This window comes from Oryx dammah, unplaced genomic scaffold, assembly GCF_014754425.2.
Source record: "Oryx dammah isolate SB20612 unplaced genomic scaffold, SCBI_Odam_1.1 HiC_scaffold_11229, whole genome shotgun sequence".
Classification (NCBI taxonomy): Eukaryota; Metazoa; Chordata; class Mammalia; order Artiodactyla; family Bovidae; genus Oryx; species Oryx dammah.
Window position 1 is genome coordinate 3,608,838 of NW_024080622.1, and position 10,451 is coordinate 3,619,288.

Here is a 10,451-nt window from a genome sequence, read left to right on the forward strand (position 1 = left end):
CAGACATGACTGTGACTTTCACTTTCACTAAGACAATGCCTACCTAGCATATCAGAAATTATATATAAGGTTTTTTTAAAAATTAATCTTAAAATCTGTCTATCAGGACCTTGGTGTCATGGTCCAGGAGTGGGTTGGAAAAGAATTTCCAGATATAAGACAGATGAGAGGTAAATAAAGTTTATTAAGGTGGGAGATGCTGTTAGAACAGTGGGCCAGCTCAAGGGAGAGCCGACTTTGAACAGGGGCCCTTAGTCCACTTTTATACCCAGAGTACAAGGAGTGGGATAGGGGTCTTGCGGGTCATTTGCTGACTGAATGAGGCACATGTACTGGGTGGGGGAAATACCTTTTCCCTGTGTGGGGTAGGAAGGGAGACAGGTTATACTGCTCAGGAAGACCTGAAATCCACTAATAGTTAACAGCATGGGGGAGGGAAGGACAATAAGGGTCTGATTTTTCTGTTCCTGAATTCCAAGACCCTCCTTCATTTTATCTGCTCTTTAGTCTTTGGGTCACCACACTTGGCATGGAAAAGGAACAATTTATTTTATTTAACATACTTTTCCTATTTCGAGAGGAAGATTATGAAATAAAGCACTAATTTAAATGTCAGTTTTAGAAATTCTTTCATCTGCTCCACAAATATCTATAGAGTCCTCCTCCGAGACAGGCATTGTCCTGTCCAGTAAACAAAGTGTCAAAGAATTTAGAGCCCAGTGGGAAAGACGGCATGGAATAAGCATGCAAACAACCATAAACTTAACAACTGCGGTTTGTGCCAGGAGGGAGAAGGCAGAGTGCAAAGAAAACCATAGAAGGAAGACAATCTAAGTGATAGGAAAAAAATGAGAGTAGGATATAAAAGAATAGGAAATGATGTTTAAGGTGAAATCTAAAGGGTAAGGCTTAGAGGAGCAAAAAGGAATGTAGAAGGGAAGTGGGGAAACATTCCAGGAAAGGGCACTGCAAATGTGAAGGCCTTGAATGTCAGAGGAATTTGGGGGTGCTTGAAGAAATGCCACAGGAATTTGGGGCATTGGGAAACAGTGAGAGAAGAGCAAACTGAGACATGAAAACTGACACTTAGGCAGGAGTCACAGAATGCAGTGCCTTTTATACTGCAGTATACTAAGGATGAGGACAAGTTACTTTTGGAGCAATAGAAAGGCATTAGAAACCATGCACAAAAGTGCTGACAAGATCGTATTTGTACTCTAAAACATCCTTCTGAATAAATGAAGAATCAAAGTGTAGCAGACCTACCATATTCTATTTTCTATAAATTCTCACATTAAGTTAAAGTAACTAGGGATATTTTAGATGTAAAACAGGTAAAATTAATTGTTCAGCTTCTCTCTTCAAAGATGCAAGTCCTAACCTTGACTAAATATGTTTACTTGTTATATTGAGAAAGTGAAAGCGAAAGTCGCCCAGTTGTGTCTGATTCTTTGCGACCCCATGGACAGTCCATGGAATTCTCTAGGTCAGAATACTGGAGTGGGTAGCCCTTCCCTTCTCCAGGGGATCTTCCCAACCCAGGGATCAAACCCAGGTCTCTAAAATTGCAGACGAATTCTTTACCAGCTGAGAGCATACTAGTAATTATATGGCAAAAAAAAAAAAAAAACCACACACAAAAAACCCTGACCTTGAGAATGTTAACAAGTTTGTACTATTTGGCCTCAAAAGGCCAAGTGCTATCATTTTATTTATCTTTGAAATTTTTTTCTGGCTGAACCACTGGTGGAATCTTAGTTCCCCAACCAAGGAATGAACCCTGACCCTTAGCAGTGAAAATGTGGAATTCTAACTGCTGGACCACCAGGGAATTACCAAAGTATTATTATTTTAATTTGATTTTGATAAGTGATAGGAAAAAATGAGAGTAGGATATAAAAGAATAGATTATACAAAACTACAACAAGGTATCATTTTATACTGTTCAGAATGGCCATCATCAAAAAATCTACAACCAGTAAATGCTGGAGAGGGTGTGGAAAAAAGGGAACCCTTCATTACTGTTGGGGGGAATGTAAATTGATACAGCCACTATTATGCAAGTTCCTTATAAAGACATACTGTATGACTGAGCAATTCCACTCCTGGGCATATACTTACAGAAAAGCATAATTCAAAAAGATACATGCACCCCAATGTTCATTGCAGCCCTGTTTACAATATCCAGAACATGGAAGCAACCTAAATGTCTATCAGTGGAGGAATGGATGAAGAAGATGTGGTACATAAATACAGTGGAATACTACCCAGCCATAAAAAAGAACAAAACAATGCTGTTTGCAGCAACATGGATGGACTGAAAGACTGTCATATTAAGTGAAGTAAGTCAGACACAGAGAGACAAACATCATATGATATCACTTATATGTGGAGTCTTAGAAAAAGGGTACAAATGAACTTATTCACAAAACAGAAGTAGAGTCACAGATATAGGGGAAATAACATGGTTACCAGGGGATAAGAGGGAGGAGGGATAAATAGGGAGGTTGGGATTGACATACCCACACTATAATAAGAACCTGCTGTATAGCACAGAAAACATGGCTCAATATTCTTTAATGGCCTATATGGAAAAAGAATTTTAAAAAATGGGTGACTCTGTATATGTATAACTGATTCACTTTGCTGTACACCTGAAACTAACATAATATTGTAAATCATGTACTCCAAAAATTTTTTTGAAAAAAAAAGATTATATTATGTTATATTATTATTAATTATTCTCTATTTGACAGAGAATTTTATTTATCTAAAAACTGTGAAAAAAATACCCATTTTATTGTCAAAATTTTCTCAGCTTCCCATAAGACCACCAAAGAAATCTACTCAATCAAGCTGAGTTCACTGATGTTATTGCAGCATAGAAGAGACCACCTTGATTCAACTGTGACCCAGGAGCAAGGCTGCTAATTAGGATAGGATTGAAGATTAAGAGTTTGAAGGCCTAGACTTGTGGTTTAAAGATGGTCCTTCAAGGTAGGGACTTGTTTGGAGCTAGGCAAAGTTTATGAATGCAAAGTGAAGATTTTAAAATAATTTTTGATAAGCAAACTGGTGTCAGAGAAGCAAGCTCTTTGTCCAGGTTACCAAGCTGTTATTTTAATAGGAAAGCTATTCCTGTGGATGATCTGCCCAGACACACTGCTTGGCAGACATATCCTGAGGTAAGCAGTGAAGTTATTCATTCCTCTTAGTCCTATCTCCCTGGGTAAAAATTTCCTGGAACAAGAATTAAGGCATGTAGTCTCTATTTTCACTTTCCCTTCAAAAATTCTCCTTTCAAAATCCACTAATAAGGACTTTCCTGGCAATCCAGTGTTAAGACGCCATGCTTCCAACACATGGGGGCATGGGTTCGATCACTGGTAGGGGAACTAAGATCCTACATGCTATGTGGTGTGGCCAAAAATTAAATAAATAAAATCCACTAATACAAGAAATTAATGAGATGTAGTTCAGGAAAGTAGTTAGACTACAAGTACAGTAAAGGATTAATATCTTAATGTATAAAATGATATTAATATTAAATATATATATGCTGCTATATATTATTCATATAATATTTAAATATGAAGACTCAAATAGGTTAAAATTAAAAGTACGAAAAAAGTTACACCATGCAAACTCTAGTCTTAAGAAAACTGGAGTGGCTGTGTGTGTCAGACAGGTAGACTTCAGGACAAGGAATGTTAGCAGAGATAGAAATATATTTCATGATCATAAAAGGATCAATCATCAAGACAACATAACAATGCAAACTATGCAAAATATATATGCACTTAATAACAGAGTTTCAAAGCAGACTGTTATGTAGGAATGAAAGTGACAAAACTGAGAATTTGACTTTCTCAGTTATTATTAGAAATGGTTTTCAGTTATTTTTTCACCCCTCTCCTATAATTAATAGAAAAATAGAAAGCAAAAAAAAAAAAAAAAAAAAAAAAAAACAGAAAAAGATAAAGAAAACTTAAAGAAAGAATGACAAAGTCAAGAGTCCTTCCTTGTCCTCAATCTGTATGCCTCATCAGTCACAAAGTTTTGGAAATATAGTTTCCTCTACATTTCTTAAATCTGTTCTGTCATCCCCATTTCCATGAATTGCAGACATGAACTGATATCCTTCCCTCATTAGCTAGCAGCAATCTGACTTTCCCTTGGTAATCAGGATCAAAAGCAGAGACATTACTTTGCCAACAAAGGTACAGATAGTCAAAGCTGTTTTTCCAGTAATCCTGTATGGATGTGAGAGTTGGACCATAAAGAAGGCTGAGCACTGAAGAATTGATGCTTTTGTACTGTGGTGTTGGAGAAGACTCTTGAGAGTCCCTTGGACTACAAGGAGATCAAACCAGTTAATTCTAAAGGAAATCAGTCCTGAATATTCATTGGAGGGACTGATGCTGAAGCTGAAGCTCCAATACTTTGGCCACCTGATGTGAACAACTGACTCATTGGAAAAGACCCTGATGCTGATAAAGATTGAAGGCAGGAGGAGAAGGGGATGACAGAGGATGAGATAGTTGGATGGCATCACCAGATGGCATCATGGCTCAAACTCATGTTGGAGAAGAGTTTGAGCAAGCTTTGGGAGTTGGTGATGGACAAGGAAGCCTGGTGTGCTGCAGTCCATGGGGTCACAAAGAGTTGGAAATAACTGAGCAACTGAACTGAAGTGAAAGGAACCAGATGCAAAAGGCCACCTATTACATGATTTCATTCATATGAAATATCCATAATAGGCAAATAAATTCACAGGGAGTAGATTAGTGGTTACCTAAGGACTGGGGGAGGAGGAATGGAGGTGACTGCTAAGGGTACAGGATTTATTTTGGAGATGATGACAGTATTCTGGAATTAGATAGTGGTTATGGTCACAAACTTAATGAAAATACTGAATCACTGAATTGTACACTTTATATGTATTATGAATTATGTCTCAATTTTTAAAAAGCAGAGGAAAAATCACTTCATGGCAAATAGATGGGGAAACAGTGGAAACAGTGTCAAACTTTATTTTTTGGGCTCCAAAATCACTGCAGATGGTGATTGCAGCCATGAAATTAAAAGACGCTTACTCCTTGGAAGGAAAGTTATGACCAGCCTAGACAGCATATTAAAAAGCAGAGACATTATTTTCTCAGCAAAGGTCCATCTAGTCAAGGCTATGGTTTTTCCAGCAGTCATGTATGGATGTGAGAGTTGGACTGTGAAGAAAGCTGAGCACCGAAGAATTGATGCTTTTGAACTGTGGTGTTGGAGAAGACTCTTGAGAGTCCCTTGGACTGCAAAGATGTCCAACCAGTCCATCCTAAAGGAGATCAGTCCTGGGTGTTCATTGGAAGGACTGATTCTGAAGCTGAAACTCCAATACTTTGGCCACCTGATGCAAAGAGGTAACTCATTTGAAAAGACCCTGATTCTGGGAAAGACTGAGGGCAGGAGAAGAAGGGGACGATAGAGGATGAGATGGTTGGATGGCATCACTGACTCAATATACATGGGTTTGGGTGAACTCCAGCAATTGGTGATGGACAGGGACACCTGGCGTGCTATGGTTCATGGGGTCGCAAAGAGTCAGACACGACTGAGCAACTGAACTGATCTGAAGGGGAAAAATGAATAGAACCTTTGTAAACCTCCATTCCTTGGCTCCTCAGCTCATGTATTCAGCTAGGAGGGAGAGGTTGCGATTTATTTCCACTGGTTTAAGTCACACATTCATCTTGTATAACAATCCTGTGAGGTAATTTTCTTTTAGCTGATGTGGTCACTGAGCCATTCTACCACATTGTCAGATGCTTCTGGGTTTCTGGGGCTTGTGATAATGCTAATGAATTCTGTAAGTGTAATTTCAATCTACTGTGTCCTTCTCTGCAAACAGATTCCTTGGTCTGAAGTGGTTTGAATGGAATATGAATGGCAATGAATGAGGCCTTCTGTTTAGTGCCAGTAGAAGCATTTTACACAGTAAAGGCAAATTCGTATCTTGAAAATGTTTCTATTCCCAAGAGGACAATATCTGCTCCTTGTATGATGGAAAGTGTCCAATGCATCAGTTTGCCTCCAACCAGCTCACTGGTTCCTGGGAGAATGGTGTGTTCAAACAGGGGCTCAGCATGGCCTTGGCTTTTATCACATCGGAACTCAGAATAGGCAGGAGCCAAATCAACCTCAGTGAAGAAAAGCTCATACACAGCCTCCTTTCCTGTTGTCATATCACTTCATAAATGGGCCTGTTAAGTAAGTACTAGGTAGCTGGAGAAAGAGGTTGATTGATATCCATAGGACAGAATGTACTGTCTATCTGATTACTGAGAGCTTTTCTGCCATAGATGTCCTCTGATGAACATTGATATGGGTCATGGATTTGTCATACATGCCCATTCTGAGAAGTCTTCCCTATAACTTTTCCCCTAGACTTCACCAGTCTTCCAATTTTGTTCTTCCTAAGGTTTTATCCAGTAGGTCAACCCATTAGTCACTGTCCATGAATTAACATTTTCAAAATAGGATACATAGCCATCTAGTTCCAAAGTGATTAACTTTGGAAAGTTAATAACCAAAGTTATTAACCAAATACACTGGCTCTTCAGGCACTCTGGTACTTGTTTAATAGGTTTATCAAACCATATACTCTGGCATTTTGTACAGATTTCTGGTAGTTATTGTTAGTTTTGACCGGTCTGGACTAGTTTGTAGATGCTACCCAGGTAAATGAAGCAGTACTTTCTGTTTTTGCTCCACATTTAATCCCAACCAAGAATTTGCTCTTGCAGAGGCTGTGGGGTATTGGAGTATAATTAACTAGAAATGATTTAGAGTATTGATTCTTCTCTGTTCATGGTGGCAGGCTATAATGACTTTGGCTTCACTACTGTCTTTTAGTATCATCTCTGGGATAAGCTATAAAATACTTCTCTTGAAGTCAGCATACTGTACAAACCATATTTGGGTGTACCCAAATACTGTAGGGTACACCAGGACCCTACTTTCTTTCCTCACTCCTCATAAGGCCATACATGTGGTCTGAGGGAAAGTTAGTACAGAAGGAGCGGTTATGACAGAATGTTGGGCTTCATGTTCATGTTTTAATTATGCCTTCAAGACCTGTATGAGCTGGTAATGTACATACTATTTCCACTTAACAGTGAAATGCTGCTCAGTTCAGTTCAGTTCAGTCGCTCAGTCGTGTCTGACTCTTTGCGACCCCATGAATCGCAGCATGCCAGGCCTCCCTGTCCATCACCAACTCCCGGAGTTTACTCAGACTCATGTCCATCGAGTCAGTGATGCCATCCAGCCATCTCATCCTCTGTCGTCCCCTTCTCCTCCTGCCCCCAATCCCTCCCAGCATCAGAGTCTTTTCCAATGAGTCAACTCTTTGCATGAGGTGGCCAAAGTACTGGAGTTTCAGCTTTAGCATCATTCCTTCCAAAGAAATCCCAGGGCTGATCTCCTTTAGAATGGACTGGTTGGATCTCCTTGCAGTCCAAGGGACTCTCAAGAGTCTTCTCCAGCACCACAGTTCAAAAGCATCAGTTCTTCGGCGCTCAGCTTTTGCTGCAGCACTGGTTCAATTACAGAGCTTTGTGAATCAGATAACACTGCATTCCTTGGCAGTTGAGTCTGCATAGTCAATTCATGTCCTAAGAACAGGGCACACACACACACACACACAAAAGAACAGGGCACAGTAGCAACCGAGGAGCTTCTTCTCAAATGGTGAAAGTGTGTTAACGAAAGAGGACATAGTGCTAAGAAATTTGCTAGGATTCTCCTAAAAGATGCTTGTGGGAGATTTCAGACAGCACTGAAACTCCTTGTACCAATGGGCTTGTGGGGCCACTAGACCTGAGGAGCAGGGCAGGTTGAACCACCCCCTGGGCCTGCTGGGGAACTTTCCCTTATCTGAGACCCTGCAGAGATCTGGAGTCTTGTGAGTTACTTGATAAATTGCTTAGGGCAACACATCCAGAGGCCCATCAAATACCATGCCTCTTTGTGGTAGTGTTACTGAGTCCAAGCTCAAATTGAGAGACAAGGTATTGGGGCAAGGAATAGCAATGGCGAAGATAGCAGGCTAGTATCCCTACCATCGTACATGAGTTAGAATTCAGGCTTTTTTTATATTAATAAGGGAGGTTAGTTGTTGCAGACTTCTTGGTGTAGGTTATAACCCAGAGAAGATGTGATAATCTTTTATTCTTGCAGCTATCCACATGGGCCTTGTATAATGTTCCTGTAAGCCTCCAACAAGACAACTGTTATTCTGTTCTGCAACAGTTTATCTCTATTTGAATGGAAAATGTTATACCTTTAAAGGTCAAGCCTGGGAGGCAGAGTCTTGAGAATGGGCTATCATGCACGTTTCACGCTGTAGGCAACATTCTTTTAGACCAAGGTGCAGAGCCAGCATGACTAAGCAGCAGCAACAGAACATAAAGGTTTACAGCTAAAGGAACAGATCCAATATGGAGTCAGCTTTTTTTTCTCTGGAAGTGGTACAATTTGCACCAGACTACTTCTAGACACCCAAAACATAATTAATGTACCCAGCCCTTGAATTTTTTACAAGGTTTATTTCATATCCTCTGGCATACATGTGCTTTATTAAGTCTTTGGAGTGGGTAGCCATTCCCTTCAGTGGATCTTCCCAACCCAGAGGCTGAAACTGGGTCTCCTGCCTTGCAGGCAGATTCTTTACCATCTGAGCTACCAGAGAAACCCTTATTAAGTCTTACAGAATGGTCATTAGTTTCTGCTTGTCAGGTCCAGTTAGCATATCATCAAAGAAATGGACTAATGTTCTGTAGGATGTCAATATGACAAATTTCACTCTGTAACAGAAAGCAAAATGCTTGAAGGCAGATATGTAAGTTACAACCAGGTACATGTGCTATTATGGGCCCACCTTCTAGTGCTGCTGAAGCCGGTCCGTTGAGAAACCAAGTACTGCTCTCAGAGAGTTGGAGAACTCGGGTTTATTACACCAGCAGGCCCTGAGGAGCTAACACTTCCAGCTCTGTGCCCTGAACAAAGGCATTACAGAGTTTTTATAGACAGAGCATAACACCAGACTTTAGTGGGCAGTGCTGACTGTTAATAGACCAATTCAAACTAGGAGTTCCACTCAGGAGGTAACAGCAGTTAGCACACAGCAGAGGGGATGCCTGACCTTTACAGAAACAAAGATGGCTAAGCAGGATTACAGGGGCTGGATAATTGACAAGGATGAGTGAGGTAAGTTTCTGTTCCTAGCATTGTTGCAAGTTTCTGTCTTCCCAAAACTATGTAACCTACATGACTTTGCAAGGAGCTAAGGCAATGGCACCCCACTCCAGTACTCTTGCCTGGAAAATCCCATGGATGGAGGAGCCTGGAGGGGTGGGGTCGCTGAGGGTTGGACAGGACTGAGAGACTTCACTTTCACGCATTGGAGAAGGAAATAGCAACCCACTCCAGTGTTCTTGCCTGGAGAATCCCAGGGACAGGGGAGTCTGGTGGGCTGCCGTCTATGGGGTCACACAGAGTCGGACACGACTGAAGTGACTTAGCAGCAGCAGCTGAGTTGCAGAAGCAGAATATGAGATTATTTCTAGCTGGGTGCAAGTTTTAAAATTTTCCTCTTCAATCTCCCCTCTTGATGCCCCTTAAACCTTATAAGGCAACAACCTCTTGATCTTCTTGGCTCAAGGGCTGACAACTTTTCAGTGCTAGGAAGAGTGTGGTGGCCCTCCTGTTTGCAACGGCCTCAGCTAGGCTGGAAATTGTCCTCACGAATAATGGCAAGAGACAAGGAAAGAGGAGGAGGTTTGTTTTGAATCCCAGAGTTTTGAATCCTCCTAGATAAGAAAACCATCCCCCAGATAATTCTCCAGGATTCCATCCCTTCCAGTCTGGACTGGAACATGAACTGTGTTAGTCATCTTTCTGGTTATTTCTTCTATAACCTTGCCCTTATCGTCTATCTGTAGGCAACAGTTACTAAGATTGAACTTTCCACACATGCCCCCTTCTGCAATCAATAAGTAATCTAGGGCCAGGAAATTTTGATAAACAGCATCCCTGGTTTGTTGCCACATCCTGGTTTGTTGTTCTGCCAGTAAATTAAGAGCCTTGGCCACTTCATTAGTAATAATTTCAGTCACCTCCTGGAGCCAGATAATTCTGTTAAGCATGTAAATTGGGGTTTGGTAGTCCCAGAATCCATCTTCTGCCCATGTGGCTGGCTTGTAGTACTGGATTATGCATTCAGAAAGCCATTCGTCATCTTTCCAGTCTCCAATCTGTAGAGACCTGCGCTTTTTGGTGGGGCCTCTCTCTTTATAAACTGGGACTCCCAGTGATTCATCTTGGGCTAGGGGGAATAAGAAAAAGGAGAGATGGATAGTCCCCAGTACACATGCCCCTGACCAGTTGGCTAGCAAAAC